Source organism: Labrus mixtus, chromosome 23 (assembly GCF_963584025.1).
Source record: "Labrus mixtus chromosome 23, fLabMix1.1, whole genome shotgun sequence".
Classification (NCBI taxonomy): domain Eukaryota; kingdom Metazoa; phylum Chordata; class Actinopteri; order Labriformes; family Labridae; genus Labrus; species Labrus mixtus.
The window spans coordinates 14,094,632-14,112,211 of record NC_083634.1 but is presented as its reverse complement, the minus strand read 5'-3'; the positions used below and the strand labels follow the sequence as shown (position 1 = coordinate 14,112,211).

Below are 17,580 nucleotides of genomic sequence, written 5' to 3'. Positions count from 1 at the left end.
TTACACAACGCTGAGCTAAAGCAGCTCTGGATCACTGGATGAAAACTCATCAGTCAACATTGAGAGCAAAGCAGTGATTTACTGCAACAACCACCGGTCACGACACAAAGTCAGTTTTGATTTCAAATAATTAATTTAAGTAACTTCAGTTTGATTTTGGTAGAAGTAAGATGGCTTTAATAAACGGCCAACAGGGTGCCCCGGGCACAGCCAACCGAGCCTAAGGAAGCTGCAGACCAAACACATTGTTCACTCACAAATAAAGTGACTTTCATTTTTTTTAATGTCACAGATTATTTACTTTTTTTCCTCATTATTAATGCTCGTGTTGACGTTTCAAAAGCCAAATGTCACTTGTCTTTGAATAGTGTTTTGCATTGAAGGGCTGTGATGTCAAATCTAAACAGATAATACCAAAGTTTAAATAATGTGCTCCCCCACCGACAACATGTTTGATCTGAACTCTGAGGTGGCATTGGAGCCTGAATGAGCCGTGGGATAAACTCGGTTGAGGAACTGGTTATTAACTCAATAATTGGTGGATTAAATCTCTTGACACTCTAACTGCACTCACACAGGTCAATTAATTTGGTTGATGAGACATCTTCAAAGTACTGTGTGTTCATGTAGAGCCTATCTCCCAATCCTGGGAGCTCGGCTTCCCTAATTATGTTCCACATATTTCACATTAATGATTCAATTAAGGTTTATAAAGCCCCTGGAAAAATATCCAGCCTGGCTCCAGCTAACATTTCTCAAAAACAGCTTTCTTTTAAACAAATAAAAAAAAAGTAAAAAGAGAAATAAAGGTATCGCACAAAAACACAAAATCATTCAGGACTTTGCCAATGCATTGTATTTTTTCTGCTTATACATGTGCACATTTTTTTAAACTTTACTTAGAACACATTACATGGTTCAGCACCATGTTTACTTCTGCACGTCAGCCCTGATCTTTGTGAATAAGGTACACCTGCAAACAGAAGCATTATCACGTCATTTTTGTTGCGCCTGAGCAAATAAGTCATTCTATATCATTAGTGGGAAAGACCCTCCACGTTATGCTTCATACTGTGTTACGGGGTTGTACACATTTCCCCTCTGCCTGCCCTACCTCCTATTTTCTCTTTCTCTCTCTGCAAACACATTTCATTTATAGTGAAGCTTTCTATCTCCTAACACACACATGGACCCAATCACAGGTACACCCTAATCCTGCAGTGCTATGCTCCCATCAGTGACGCTGTAAGTTAACAAAAAGTTATCTCATGTATTACCCATCCCCTCCACTCCAGTCCTGAACCAGTATGCCACACTCTCTTTGTCCTGCAGAGTGAGGCTCATATCACACAGAGATTTTTGACATTTTGGGGAATTGGGGTCATTTGAATTGGCAGGAGTGGAGTAATTACTTGAATCCAGGCGGAGTCCTGCAGGAAAAACAGGCACAAGTGGAAAGTTTCAGCTGTCACGAGCAACACTTCTCATTTGCACAGCTTTCATTTCAGGCGGAGGTTTAGCTGCAAGCCGCCACAGCTGGAGGTGTGAGATGGCTGGAGAGAGAGCAACTCTTTCCAACAGAAACTCGATGTGCATCCAGCGCATTGTTTGGGGAAATGTAATCTTTTCAAGAATTACTTTTGAGTGTGAATAACAAGTTTTATAATTGAGTGTGTTGTCCATTGGTTTTTTCTGCTTTCTGCACTTCCAGTCTCCTTGAGGTGTGCAAGCACATTCATTCTACTTTTTGTCACCACCTGCGTTACTAATACACTTGTCAGACAGGTATTTTTCATGCTGAGTTGTGAAACTCTCCTTTAAACTTACCATTTATTACACCACCCGCCCTACCATCACACGGTATTTCATCACTTTAACTCTGCCGCTTAATTCCACAGTCATCAATCATGCCGCCTTTTCTTTATTCAACTTGTTAACTTTCTCCATTTGGAAGCTGGCTGCAGTTCAGTCTGGGCTTATTTGTCTTTCTTTTTCTGCATCTATCATCTTCTTTCTCCTCCTCATGTAGAACACAGAAAGTTCTACTTTGCTCCAGTGTCCACAATGTCAGAAAAGCCCAACATTAATATACCACTACGTCACCAAGTCTGAAACGGTAGCTTTGACATGAACCACACCAAGCTATCACCCATGAAACGCAATCCTGACAACATTAGACCCTCTGTGTAACTTCTCTAACTGATTTAGTTGGAAAACAAATGAAGTCCTCTTGGCATTATAAGCTTCAACACCTGACTTTGACCCTATGTACATGGTTTCAAATTGTTTGTGAATCGAAATCTGTAAGGTGCCCAGGCTCACACATTGTGAGCTGATGTCGGCTAGGCATACATTTTATCTATTTTATTTGTTTGTTTGTTTAACATGGACATACAGTAACATTGGTGCTGTGACATTTAACCATGCACAAGTTCCAGATGCACCGCTCTTAGTGTTTATAGCAAAATGCTAATTTGCAACACCTGTCCACGGGAGGCTTTTAGACAGCCGGTAAACAGCTGCTTGGTCACATAAATGGGAGGATTGATTATTCTGTACATTTCTAATAGTTATTACTTATTTTTAGAAGGCAATAACTGGACTGAGTGCATACAAACTTGGTTATGACACCCCCACAGATAAGATATCCAAACACACATCCCCCTGCTATGGAGCACCTGTAAATGGTTTCTTAGGCTTGTTTGACCCTCAATTAGCGGCTCACTAGATCAGATTCCTTGACTTTGATATTTTTGAGCGTGGTGTCTGCTTGGCATGCAGTTTGATCTAAGTGTTACTAATGGGATGCCATCTGCAGTGAGGGTCAAGGTAACTCACACGCAGGTATCACATTGAAGTAGCCTCTCTCCTTTTCCCGCTCCTTAATCCATCCACTGTTCAGTCCCCACCCATCCATCTGATCCTTCATTCCTCCCTCAGGCTCTCCCCTTCATCTGTCTGTTCAGCTGATTTCCATTCCTCCATCCCTTCTTTCTCTCTCTCTCTCTGTCTCTTTTTCGCACCATTGCCTTCTGTTCTGTCTCTCTCTTTCCCTCCATCGTCCTTTCAGCCCTGCCAGTTTCTCCCTCGGTGTCTAACTCTCACTCTGTCACTCCGTCACTCTCGTCGCTCTTCTCCCGCTGTGCGGCCCTCCCTCTCTTCCGTCTCATCTTTGTCAGTCTCTCCCCTCATTCGCATTCCATCCTGTCTTCTCCCCTATCCCCCCCTCCTTGACGTCTGTCTGTACATTTATCTCTCTCCCTCTCCCTCTTTCTGTCCTTCACCTCACCTTTGCCTCATCCACTCTGTTTCACCCTCCCTTTTTTTTTCCCTTTGTCCCGTTTTGAACTTGCCTCCATCTGCCCTCTCTTATCCTGCCGACTTGTCCCTCTCTACCGCCGCCCGTCTGTCTTACTCCGTCCTTTCATGTATCCAATGGGCGGAAGACGAAAAGAAAACAATCTGAGAGAAGAACTTTGAAGTAACTAAATCAGATTTGCAGAGGCAGCTACACAGGCAAGCCATTCTGTGAAATCCTTGATGTATTCACTTTAATTAGCGCCCAAGTCAAAAACAACGATGGCCGCATGCAAATATGATGACATATTTTCCAAACAGAATCTGACCGACATCCAACGTAGCAAGCCAGTTAAAGTATAAAGACACAGGCTTCAAAAAGTCTGGTGCACTTTAATTTCATGCTAATACAAAACAAACACAAACACAAATAAACTACTAGAATACTCCAGTCAATAAACTACATTTAGATGGTGCAAGAATATTACACACTTCTGTCAGTGACTTACAGTTTGATGTGATTTCTTGTGTACCAACTGGGGAGCCTGAAGACCCTAAAGACGGATGTGTTGTACATTTTGGAAAACCATATCACTTGTCTCCCCTGTAAGGATTCCTGCACACTATTTAACCAGAGCTGACAACCGGTCTGTTTAGATCAACTTTAGTCTTATTCGACACACAGACCCACACAAGTCTGCTCTTTGATATCAAGATTAAGATTTAAGATTAAGATTTACTTTATGGATCCCCGCAAGGGGAAATTTCAGTTTTTACACTCTGTAAGTCATGAACACACGCATGCAGAAACAGGATCCTCTGGACATGCACTGATGGAGAGATGTCAGAGTGAGGGGGCTGCCCACAGTGGGCGCTCCTGAGCTGATGGTGGGGTGGGGGTTCGGTGCCTTGCTCAGGGGCGCCTCGGCAGTGCTCAGGAGGTGATCTGGCACCTCTCCAGCTCACCAGACCAACTTCCATATTTGGTCCGCACCAGGACTTGAACCGGCGACCCTCCCTGATCAAGAGATCGGACGACACACCACAGCCCTGTCTCAAATATTTCTGTGGCGTTGAATGTTTTTACGGTTTCCTGACGCTAATGCCAATGTGATTTAACTAGCAGGCCTTTTTTAGTTTTTCAAATACAAGCTGCCTTTGTGAAGCCGAGATGCAGCTGTACAAGTGCAAACTCTCCAGCAGGAAAACCAAAACCAATTAACGACAGACTGTCTAAAACATGGACGTAGTTTCAGTGACGTCACCCATTGGTTTCTGATGGGGACTCTGGAGCTTGTCTGTGGCGCGGCCATATTTGAAATGCTTACTTTAACTCAAAGAGGTGGAGCTGAGGTGGGCCTTACGCCTCCAGACAAACAGCGTTAACCTTCCCCCCGCCCATCAGTCTGCACAGCCACGTTCTCCCACCTCCTCCTCTCGTTCCCCTCCCCTGCCACTCTTCTTCACATCCCACTCCCATGACACTTCCTCCTCCTCTGCTTCTCCTCTTTCCCCCAGCTTCACACAATATCACTTTGATTTCTTGACACCATAGTATGTTTTTGACTGAGAAGCATCTTCTAACTTTTCTCCGCTCTTTCTGCTCCTCTGTCTCAGCTGAGGTAATGGATGTGTACACAAGTGTCACTGAGGAGGCGGAATGCCACAATCTATAATCAGACTGAATGCACCCACTCACATACACACTCTCATTCACAGATGCTTATAAAAACACACCCCCGTATTCAAAAACAGTGATATCCAAAGGCGTCGGGGGAGACGCACACACACATTCATAGAAGGAAACAACAATGCAAAGGAACATTACACGAGTGTCTATTCATCTGTCTTCCTGCATTACTGAATTCCAGCACAAAAGAGACTTTTCTGTCTGATGCCTCTGACTGTTTATGCTACACACAGAGAAAATGTGAGAAACATCTGAGATGTATAGTTTGTCTGGGAGGCATAGCCCGTGTGTGAGAGCGAGCTGCTTGCGTAGGAGCCGCTCGTCTGTCTGAAAAGCAGAAGCTTGAGTGATTTTTGTGAGACCGCCTCTGCATTCAACTGCAGCTCTGCCTTTGAACTTCTCCTCTCTCAAGGTTCAATTTGTCCATAATTTAGCTGTAAACGATCTTTCCTTTGTGCGTCAAGTGTGTGTTTCTTTGTGGAAGTGTGCAGTCAGTGTGAGTGTGCGTGCATGTTGCCAACAAGGGACATTGAACATTTTGTAAGATTGGTGGACAGGAGTCCTTTAGATCCCAAATTGATGTAATTATACCCCCAGGCCCGCACTGTGTGAGGGTGTGTGTAATGGGGCTGTGTGTTTGTGTGTGTGTGTGTGTGTGTGTGTGTGTGTGTGTGTGTGTGTGTGTGTGTGTGTGTGTGTGTGTGTGTGTGTGTGAGCTAAAGCGACAGCGAGGGATTATGTGTCTATTTGGAAGACATGGCACAATGAGGAATTGTTTGGCCTTTAATCTTGGACCATCTGTGAGTGTGCGAATGTGAGGGACGAATGTCAGGAGGCAAAAAGTTTAGATGTGCGGAAGTTAGAAACTTTTAGATGTGGGCACCCAGGAAATTACAGTATTGATGAGAAATAATAACATTTCTCAGATTATTGGCAGGGTTCATTGGATTTGTCTACAATATTTTGTCAAAGCACGGGAAAAGGTCTGACAAGTCAGCCATGTTGAGTTTTACATCACATCAAATGTTCCCCAAAGTCTATTTTCCTTTTACACTCAGGCTTTGTATCTCATTATCAAGCACCATCAGTTTGAATGCAAACTGTATCTAAATTTAGTTATGAAGTAAACCATGTCTCAACTTTAGTGTCGACTGCTTCTTTGAATAAAGAACCTTATGGAAACAAAGTTACTGTACTGATGAATTCCTGCCCACTGTTATTAATCAGTGCACAAATTGATAGTTGCATTATTATAGAGCTTGATCACTGCAATTTAAAATACAAAACTTCTACAAGGTTTTTGCCAACTTCTTTGTCCAAAGTCAAGGCTGAACTATCAGAGGAGATTTAGAAGTGGGTATACCCTCTGAAGAGAGAAAAACAAGTGGGCCACCACTACACATTACTAACAACTGTGCTACCTCATCTCCTGATAAATCCTCAGAAAGTTTAACATTATTTGTGATGCTGTGGTTCAGAGTCTATGTATGAAGGTCTGCAGTTTGATCCCTGGCCCCTGCAGTCTACATGTTGAATGTGTGAGACAGGTTGAATGTGAGATGTAGTGTAAAACAGGTTGAGTGGTCAAAGGACCAGAAAAGTGCTTTATTTGTGCAGTCCATTTACGGTTGTTATGGCTGTGAATGGTTTCTGTATCTTCCATTTTCACTTTTTTTCAGACTCTCAAAAAAATAAATAAAAAGAGAGCAGGAGTGTTCTTCAAACCTCTTATTCACTTATGTTGCTAGGGTGCACATTGCAATAGTCCAACTTTTGGAAACCTCCAAAGCTTTACTTAGAAAAATAACCTCAACTGGGAGTCCACTAACTTCCCTCCCTAATCCCAGCCTCCATCAATGAATGCCTAATACACTTTGTAGAAAGTATAAGATTGGTAGACTTGTTGGTAAACTGTGAAATAATGTCATTTAGAGAGAACCACATGTGGTAGGAGCCAGGAGAGTTTACTTCCCGGACGTCTTTGACCTTGACACATAGATCAGTGGTTAGTGGTGTTATTGTCTCTCTAAAGCTTTACAGTCACAACAATGGAGACTTCATTTGAGTCAAGGTTTTCATTACAATCCAAACCTGGTAGTAGTTTAATCATGCACACCTGATGCAGCTCTGATGGACAGTGTATCTGCACAGTTCTATCATAGGATGCTACACATATGCTGAAATTGATTGCGGGTAACTTGTGAACTATGTTTAAAGTCAGACTGAACTTACCAACATTTTTAGGATTTGACTTTTCTGGGAGTTTTGAGCCTACATACTTAACTTTTGGATTGGAGCCATTGGTATTTTGTGCAGCATCTTAATATCAGCATTTTCTTTCCAGTCTGTTTTCGTTCTTGGCAGGAGCATGAATGCTTCTTGTGCAGCTTTTAACCCACAGGAAAAGACTTAATAACCTCTTGTTGAGCACAGTAGTAACAAATAACATGTTCACATTGACAATCAGTGTAGTATTGAAAACAAAATCTCAAAGGTCATTAAAACAAACTGCATCAAATCAATCATGGAGACGCTGGGTGACAGTGACTGGTCGATGCTTCAGTAAAAAAAATTAAAAAAAATCCAATAGATTGAAGTTATGATATTGACAGACTGATAACGGACCCAAGCTGTGATCTGCATTTACACCACGGCAATATAAAGCAATCCTAATGAAAATCAGATGAAAATGAACCTGTTCATGCAGGCTGTTGATTAAATGTCTTATGTGTACCATTTCAGGTCAAGGGTTTAGCATAGACTATGAGTATTGACTGCTTTAACTGTGACTTATTGATTGTCTGAATGGTAATATTGTTAAATGAACTGCACAATATCCATCTTAGTTAGGGCTGGTAACTCTGAATGTCTACCCCCAATTTCCACACACTCTTCTTCGGTGCCGCAGTCCGTCAGCGCCACGGTTTTGCGCCCGTCTTCCACCACTGGATCCATTTCTGGAACGTTGAGCAGCTGTACACACATCACGGGAGAACTACAAGAACACGCGGGAATAAAGAGAAAAAAACATGCAGACAACAAACATGTTGCTTTGTGATGCAACGTGTTGATGGGGAAATATGATCGTGAGTCCGTATTGCCTGTTTTATTTTGAAATTGACCGGACGCTCGGTGCGTTTACTTAACTGACTTCCTGTCCGTTTTTTTTTTTAATATTCTGTCCAGCTTGACGCGTACTTGCAGCGTAGTCACTTGAAAATAGACTCGCAGCATATTTGAAACCGAGCAGAGCCTAGAGGCGCCGCTGGCTCGCTCGGGAGACGGGCCCCGCGGCGCTCGCTGTGAAAACACAATCATTGACTCGAGAGGCTCAGTAGTGAAATAACCGTAGCACGCATTGGCATATTTGGAAAAAGAGGTGTTAAAGAGAGTGCATAAGAGAGGTGGCTTTTATTGGATTTCGCCAGAAGTACAGCAACTAGATGTGCAGATGCAGAGGTTTTCCAGAAAGTACTCTAAACCGCAGCAGAGAAAACCAGAGCAGGAGCATTGTTGTTGCTTTTGTTGAGACTTTTGCAGAAAAGAAGTGTGTTTGTGTGGAAATACATTTTTGATTTGTGTCAAAGGAATCGAGTTAGCACTGTTTTCGGGCTTTATCGTTTTCGATGTGTGCAGCCGTGCTTGAGAGAGAGCAACACCCATTCTCTTACATCTTGGACATAAGTCTGTGTGTGTGTGTGTGTGTGTGTGTGTGTGTGTGTGTGTGTGTGCACTAATCAGAATAGCTGTGCTTAAGGGGAAATGTTTGTGCTGCACCTGCTTATTTGTCTGTTTAGTCTAGCTAATTAGTCTTAAATGACCGCTCTCCATCTTCATCAAGCTGAGAGAGTGACAGAGAGGGAGTGGGAGCAAGAGAGACAGAAAGAAACAATGCCTCGCATTAATTGACAGAAGGTCTGACAAACGACGGGGGGCACACAGAGAGGAGGGAGAGACGCGAGGTGAATTAAAAGAAGACTCGAGCGACCCTTGAGCTGCTGAGGGAAAGAAGCACGCCGCCCTGCTGGACCAAAGTTCCAGGCCTGCGTTTGTTAGATAGGTTTCATTCTGCAAACTGTGTTACTCCATGCATTGTAACTCCTTTTCTCCAGCCTTCAATTTGTCATAGAGCCTTCAGTTTTTTTTTCAATTTCTGCTTGTCTTGCGATTTCTTCTTCCTTTTATTCACTGCCGTCTCCATTATCTTTTCATTCTCTCTTTTGTTCCCTCCATGTCGGAGCGTCGAATATAACAGCAAACATCTCCTCTCTCTCGCTCTCTCTCTCTCTCTCTCTCTCGCCCCCTTTTGCTTCGAATTCCCTTTTGAACGTGGGAGTTGGAGTAGTTGGTGCCACCTCAGCAATTATCCCCCACCACTCTCCTGTTCTCCTAACTCCCTCCAGCTCGTTCGTGTTTCTTGGCACGGCAAAATGTAAAAAGATATTCAAGAAAAGGTCAACTCGGTATCATTGTACGCTTTTAACATGCTAAATCTAGTTACATGCTGGTTTGAAAAATGGCCGCTTCTTTCTCCCTCCTGTCCACCCTTTTTGAATACCATCCTCTCTCCCTCCACCTCGGGTGAAATTCTCCTCGTTGTATTGTTCCTGCGTCTTTCTCCTTCATCACTTTCTCCCTCTGCTTATCCTCTCTTGACCCGACTCCCTGCTCTCTGCTCCTTTTTTTTTTTTTTAACCTTTAACCTTTAGTTTGCTCATGGCTTATTGAATCTGTTATCCCACTCCCTCCTCTGTCTCTTCCTTTCTTCCTCAACGCCACGAGGACACGCATTCAGCAGCCAACAATCGGCAGGTTCTCCTCTGGCCACACAGAGGGGCTGTGTGGATGTCTTTATGTGTGTCCAGACAATAACCATTCAAAGGGAAATACTGCTGAGCTGCATAGCTGACATGCCTGGACGCTTTGTAATAAGCTTAATAAGTGTTATAATAATTGTTAGTGTGTGTGTGTGTGTGTGTGTGTTTGAGTAAATTGTGAATTAGTGATTACCTGACTCAGCCTTTCTATCACAATGTGCTTTGATGTTTGTGTAAAAACTCAGAAGGCTGTGTGTCTTGAAGCACTGCAGTGTACCGCTCACTCCTGCTTCTGCTCCTTAGTTGTTTGTGTGTGTGTGTGTGTGTGTGTGTGTGTGTGTGTGTGTGTGTGTGTGTGTGTGTGTGTGTGTGTGTGTGTGTGTGTGTGTGTGTGTGTGTGTGTGTGTGTGTGTGTGTGTGTGTGTGTGTGTGTGTGTGTGTGTGTGTGTGTGCATGCACTGAGGAGTTTTGTTTGGTTTTGTGAGCACGTCATAAAATAATTTTAAGGTGATTATAATTGTGCAGCGGAGCGTACAGTGAGTGATTGAGAAGTAAGCAGATGAATAAGAATGAGGGATGTAGCTGTGTGTGTGTGTGTGTGTGTGTCCTGACACCAACCGGAGAATCTAATTTATGATTTTGTGTGTGTGTGTGTGTGAGGGGAAAAGAGTGTAGAGGCTATTTATGATAATGGGAAGGATGCTTATCATGATTTTAATCACAGTCGTCATTGTTTTTGGTCGTATGAAATGTTCTCTACACTCGCGGCGGGAGTTGACTCGCGTTTAACATTTACGCTTGAAATGTGAAGTTTGAGACGTTCAGTGGACTGGGCGACGAGATCCTGCAGAGGCAGATAAAGATAATTACTCATTATTTATGAATGGCCAGCATAATTGTTGGTAGCCATTAGCCGCAGAGCAATAAGGAAATGCAAGGGAGAGCTGAATGAAGAGAGCTGGAAAACAATGTCTCTGGTTTAACCCTTTGAACGCCGTGCAGGCTTTGGTCCCCATTATCTACACACTCTACTTGCAGTCGCTATTTCAGGAAGGCACAAACTGTTATTTTTAGGAGAATGTGCTCTGCTTGTTGTCACCTGCGTGTGACTGGTAAACATGCGTTAGGACGGTTTTATAATAAGTTTTTCCCCTGGATTTTGACAGTGCAGCATCCGTATGTGGGAAGAGGAGGAACGTACAAAATAGGAGACTTGTTTGCGGCACATTCCTCTGCCTTTCATGATCTCGATCAAGAAAGACCTACAAGGATGTAGCGGCTCCAGCAGCTCTCTGAGGCTATAACACAGAGACTTACTGTACAGGTGGTGTGAGAAAATGCTGACGTCAGCAGGTTAACATGTTTATACTGACACTGCAAACGTGAATGGGAAACAGAACTAATGTTTCTGTTTTATTAAGATCCAGATTTTAGTCTCATCTTGATGTGCTAACGGTTAATAAGACGTAGAACATAGGCTGATTAGAATGTCATTAATTTTACACATATTCTATCTGGTGTGCTTAATAACATGATTTCCTTGTCACTCTTTTGGGACTTTAGCCGTTCAACGAAGCCAAAGTACTGGACGGATAAGAAATGTGACCTGTTGGCTCAGGATGAAAAGTTTCAGGATCACTGAGTTTATTGAAGCTCATTCTGTGAGGAATATAAATGTTGAAGAGTTATATTTACCTCTATATAGTGAGATAGTTTAATGGATAAGGGAGAGCTTTTTTTTTTTTTGGCTTGCCAGAGAAAGAAATAGGCGATCATGATTCTTAATGGGATGTATTCTTAGTGGTCTATAATTCTGTGCAAAGAAAACTTATGACCACAGTCCTAGTGTCCGGGGTTTTTTCTCCTTTATTAGACCGCATTGATTCTCAGGTTCTCGGGAGAGTTTCAGGAATGTGTGTTCAGATTTTATTGAGTTATGAAAGCGTATTTTCAAACAAAGGGTGAAGTATCTGCAACTGTGTTTAGCAACTGTGCACCTGATTGGTACTGCAGCAACAATAGCTCCCACAGTTCTGCTCACAATCTGGCAGTGTTTATGTTTTATCCTTATTATTGTCAAGGACGGTATTAATCGGGATATAGGTGTTTCCCAGGCGACGGCCTTTTGTTGAGGTTGTATATGAACTACTGTATGTTCCCTGTGCCACTGTCCTATCCTCCTCACACATGATCCCGACAAGACTGCGCACTCCGACACCAGCGACACCATTTAAACCCAAGGCTGGACTAATGAAATCCCTAATTTGCATGAATTGGCATGACGTAAATGATAAATTAAACTGTAATTTCCATACGTCCTGTCCAGTAATCCCCTTTGGATTCCTCCTGAGCCTTTTCCAAAGGGCTCTGGGCTTCCGAGCCACAGCATATCAAAGTCTTGAGGAAAACCTAAGGATTCAGCATCAGAAAGTGGTGGACTACGGGAAAGGCCTCGGGACAGAAACGCCTTTTGGGATAGCAGCAGCAGCAGAGGAGGAGAAGGTGGGCTTCACCAGTCGTCTCGTTAGTTGAAAATAGAAGTAGTGTATCCTGCTTATTTTGGGTTTGAATATTTAGTCACTATCTTAAAAAAAAAAAGGAGTACAGAAAGCTGTCGGGATCTAGCTGAAGACTCCTAATAAAGATGTCAGTTTAATTTCTGACTCGATGGTGCAGCTATAAACCAAAAGGGATTTGTCAAGCACTGATCCACTTTGCATGACATACTGTACATCCAACCCACTAGAGCCTGCAGAAAGCTGCTTGAGCATTCTCCGTTTGAACCGACCAATCGCACGTCGTGTTTGTCAATATTATTAGGCTGTCACTCCCCACGCACCAACTAGCAGACTGGATACCAGGCGCCACTGCTTGCGTTCAATTGATTCACCAGCCTGTTAGTCAGAGAGCTGTGATTGGAATATAATGGGGTGAAATGACAGATGAAATCCCTCCCAGCTAGACAAAGGAAGCTTTTCCGCTTTGCTAGGCTGTCTTGAACGCAAAATAGCTTACCTACAGTGCATCACGCTGGGATCCCTATCGAGAGGATCATTTTTATATAAAAAGCATGCACATTAATTGTCTCATACCCCCTCTATCTTCCTGTGTTGAGAGGCTTTTCCACATGCTAATACAAGTACGCATACGTTCAATCATCAAAGTGTGCTTGGAGCATGGGGTTTAATTAGCATGGTTTCCTGCTGGGCTTTGATATATGGGGAAGAAGACCCTGTGACTCCACCCCTGCTGCTCACTCGTACAGTTATGTTCGATGGTTCATTCCTCCATAACCTGTAAATGAAATATCCAGCAGTGAGGAATAGACGCTGATTATTTGAGATCACATACACAACTTTGTGAGCTTCTGCTTATGTGCAGCCACATGCTAGTGTAATGTATTCTCTGCAATTGTTGTTACATATGAACAGAGGACTTGGCTTAGGAGTGTCGTTCATGATTCCCACAGTAAATGATATTCTTTAACTGCTCTATTGGACGTGTACTGGCACAGGAAATGACATTCAGGATTTATAGTCCTCTTGTTAATATTTCTGACTGATGGCTTTGATGGCTTTACATTTTGCAATCAAAAAAATCTGTCTTTGCAGAGCAGTGTGACAACTCCAGAAATGAACTAGACTGTTGTTAAATTGGTTTCCTAAAGTGGACTGTGGGTCAAGAAAATGACCACATCCGCATCTCTCTGACTCATTTTCAGTTTTTCTTCCTTTCTGTCATCCTCCTCAGTGCTCCTTTCTTGGGGTTTCTTTTCCTTTACCCTTTGCCCTCTGCCTTTCAGGTACACCTCCTCAGCTTGCTTTTAATGCCTCTACATCAGCGATAGCTAAGGTCAAGGTCATTATGACTCTTTTAAAGACTGTTTTTGACCAGCACTAAAGAAGTTAGACACACAAGGATAAAATGACATTCCCAAAGGTCAAAGGTCCATTTTTCTCTAAGACTACATAATATTATAGAAGAACATTTTACTGTCCATATCCCTGTGCCATTTATTTTGTGAACACAATGTCTCAAAAATCTCTGGAAGTAATCATTTCACATCCGCAAACTGTTTCCTTTTTTGATGGAAAACGGTTACCTATAATCAGTCACTATTTCATGAATCCAATACCTGGTTGAATTTGTCAAAGATAAAAAAGGCCCCGTTGGTGGTTGATCAGTAGCTGTCACAAGAAGTAACTCCCTGCCATCGCTTGCTCTGCAGAAAACCACAGAAATAAAGAGCGACTTTTCTCTCTCTCTCAAAATGAATAAATAAATATTAGGTGCATCCACTCCTGTTAAATATGTATAAGCAGATCTATGACATTGTTTTGTTTCCAGATCATGCATTTTTTTTCACATGAAAGCATATGAAAACGTATCCATTGACCTTGACTCTCCAACAACGGGTGTAAACTCCAGGTAGTTGTACTTCTCCCCTCTTCCTGGTGGGCTTTAATTTTTTAAAGATCCACCTTCTCATTAAACCAAAAACTGCTCACATATGTGGCAGAATTCTCTCCAGTTAATTGTACCAAGGCTGAATTGAGCTATATCTTTGCCTTGTTGCTGATCCTTTTTCACCCCCTCTGTGTTCCTGTTTCTTAACTCGTGTAAAAAAAACAAAAACATCTTTCCATATCTCACGTTGTATTCAGCACATACTGGTTTTTTTTTTCTCCATGCTGAACTCCCTGCTTGTTGTTGCCTCCAGTTTATTCTCTCATAACTCCCATGTTATACACTTATCGTGATATCTGCTCTCTGACACACATTATGTCTTCATGAATCTGTGTGGACTAACAGGCATACTTATTTGTTACATGTGACTGACTGTTGGATATATTTCTATGTGTGCTGCATGTACTCTGGGGTTGCTGCTGCATTTTTAACTACACGTGTTCTTACGCGTGTTGATGCTGAAATACTTGTGTGTGTGTTGGATGGCTTATTTATCTGGGTTCTCTGTCTCTCTCTATTTGTGACTTCCACTGTGCAATTTTCCGAGTGAGAGAACTTAGATTGCATTTTAGCAAGTCCAAACAGACTGTGTGTGTGTGTGTGTGTGTGTGTGTGTGTGTGTGTGTGTGTGTGTGTGGGGGTGTGTGGGGTCCAGTTGTTGTACCTTGACCTCCTTGCAGATTTGTGCACAACAAAAACGTTGAATTCCTTAAATTAACAAGTTGACTTCAATGGTCAAACCGTGTGAGGGAGCTGTAGGGAAGCTGATTTTCGGGGTAACTGCATATGTATTCTTGTGAAATTCTTTATGATTGCTCCAGGTTTTAAAAAAAAAAAAAAAAAACCTTTACACTACCTGTTCCTGAATATAAGGAAACTTGTTGTATGCTGCGGTTTTGCGCTTAAGATACAGTAAGCCCGCCTGGAAGACACTGATAAGATTGTTATGGACTGTGGATATCCATGTCCTAGTGTTGGGTGGAGGTGTTTGTGAGTGGTTACTCATGGTTCACGTTGACTTGTAGAACCTGTGATTTTAACGTTAAGCCTCCTGGCCGTGTTTTTGACTTAATGCAGAGCCGAATCTGAGATCAGAGAAACCTACTTGCTACATTTGAGCTCACAGCAGACTCTGGTCAGATTTCCAGTTTCAATACATACATCCCTTTATCAGATGAAAGTGTGTATCAAAAAGGATATGTGGGGATGCTGTTTTCTTATTTGAAGGGTTATAATCAAATGAGTTCAAGGGTGTGTGGTCGGGGTTTCATTTCAAATCAGGTTCTGACTCGGGCACGCCAAGACATACGAGTCAATATGAAGCTGTGGAGACAGGTTCCATATCTAAGGCTGTGTTCACACTGCAGCCAAAAGTGACATGAATCACACTTTTTTTTTTTATGACAGTGTGAACAGCACAAGTCAAATTGAGTCTGATTTTTTTTCTAATCAGATTTCCACTTTCATCTATGGATTCCCTCAGGAATCCGGTCCAGGCCGCATTCAAAGAGGAATGTGAACAGCCAAACAAAGAAATCAGATCTGAGCAAATAAAATTAAAAAAATCTGAATTGAGCATCATGGCTTGCAGCAGCCTTAGTTTAATCAACCAGCATGGTGTCTTTGATGCACCCCAGTATTTCAACTTCTCCATCTACATCAATACAAAATCCAAATCTTAAGTGGGAGTGCACTCACTCTCTGTTTTCCAGAGCTCGATTTAGCGGGTATGCACTGCAAAGTTAGAAGTTGAAAGCAGGGCTGCATTTGACATTTTTGCCATATAAATGTCAGAATATACTCCTATTTTAGTTCAGTGCTGCATTCATTTTCTTAAAGACATCAAAACATTACTTGCCGCTACATTATTAAAAGCTTCAAGTCATGTGTCTTCTTTTACCGTGTTATTTAGTATGAAGGAGGATTTTCATTAGCTAGCTAACGTTGGAGACAATGGTCCATATCAAAATCAAAACCAGACACTTGAATTACCTGGTCTGTTTGTTAACCAAAAACTAGAAATGTTCCACTGACAAAATGCGAGCCAATTCTGTTTTCATCTATTGGGGCCAGCCTTAGTTTAGCCTCAAGAACACATGGAGTCTTACCTCCAGACAGTTTGCTGTCCATGACACATGGTTGTCCACCTCTGGAGACATTCTTCATCCTGCACCTTAACTATTGTGAAGGTATTTCAGGTTTCAGATTCTCTGCGGGGGAAGATTAAACACCAAAAGAAACGTAATTAACAGGAGGTCAAAATGCAGATAGAGTGATTGAAATGCTGTCAGGACAAAGACCAGCTTGAAGACGAGACTTCTGAGGAATTACGATGGACCTTTTACGTTGTGTCCTCAATCAAAAAGCTCTGACCAGTTAATGGCTTATTGATGTTCAATTGGCGTCATCATCCATTGTGGCCTGCATGATACAACTGTTCGGTGCAGTAAAATAAATGGACCTTCATTGTATTTTTAATAAGCTTAAGTTTGAGAAGAATTTGATAGAATGCGCTGTTACATTGATAATGACTTTATGTCGTCTTGGCTTTAGACAGAGGCTGGATCTTCTCCGCTGAATTAAACCTTTCTATCACCTGAATCTACGTTTTAGTTAGATTGTAGTATTGGTATGCTTACAAATAACCAGAGAAAAACAACAACACTTATCCTGCTGATTGGTTTTTACAAACTATTGATTGCCTGTCATTTAAAATGCAGTGTGAATGAGTGTAGAGGTTGCCAAACCTCTTAGCGATGCTCTTGTTTGTTTATGGTAATTGTTTGTATCACAGATGTGACAAAGACTTTATGCTGTGTGGTTTGATTTCACACTTACGAATCATTCCAATTTCTTTTATTTTCCATTTTGCCACTTTGTGCATTCTTATTTATTTTCCCCCTCCTCCTCCTCCTGCACTGTCTCCTCCTCCTCCTCCTCCTCCTGCACTGTCTCCTCTTCCTCCTCCTCCTGCACTGTCTCCTCTTCCTCCTCCTCCTGCACTGTCTCCTCCTCTTCCTCCTCCTGCACTGTCTCCTCTTCCTCCTCCTGCACTGTCTCCTCTTCCTCCTCCTCCTGCACTGTCTCCTCCTCTTCCTCCTCCTGCACTGTCTCCTCTTCCTCCTCCTGCACTGTCTCCTCCTGCACTGTCTCCTCTTCCTCCTCCTCCTGCACTGTCTCCTCCTCTTCCTCCTCCTGCACTGTCTCCTCTTCCTCCTCCTCCTCCTGCACTGTCTCCTCCTCTTCCTCCTCCTGCACTGTCTCCTCTTCCTCCTACCCCTGCACTGTCTCCTCTTCTTCCTCCTCCTG

The 17,580-nt window shown here is 42.6% G+C and overlaps 1 protein-coding gene across 3 annotated transcripts in view; it reads left to right on the top strand.

The window, feature by feature from the left end:
- LOC132958292 (pyruvate carboxylase, mitochondrial-like) overlaps positions 1-17,580 on the top strand; it is a 275,195-nt gene that overhangs the window by 59,323 nt on the left and 198,292 nt on the right. The gene's annotated exons all lie outside the window — the stretch shown is intronic.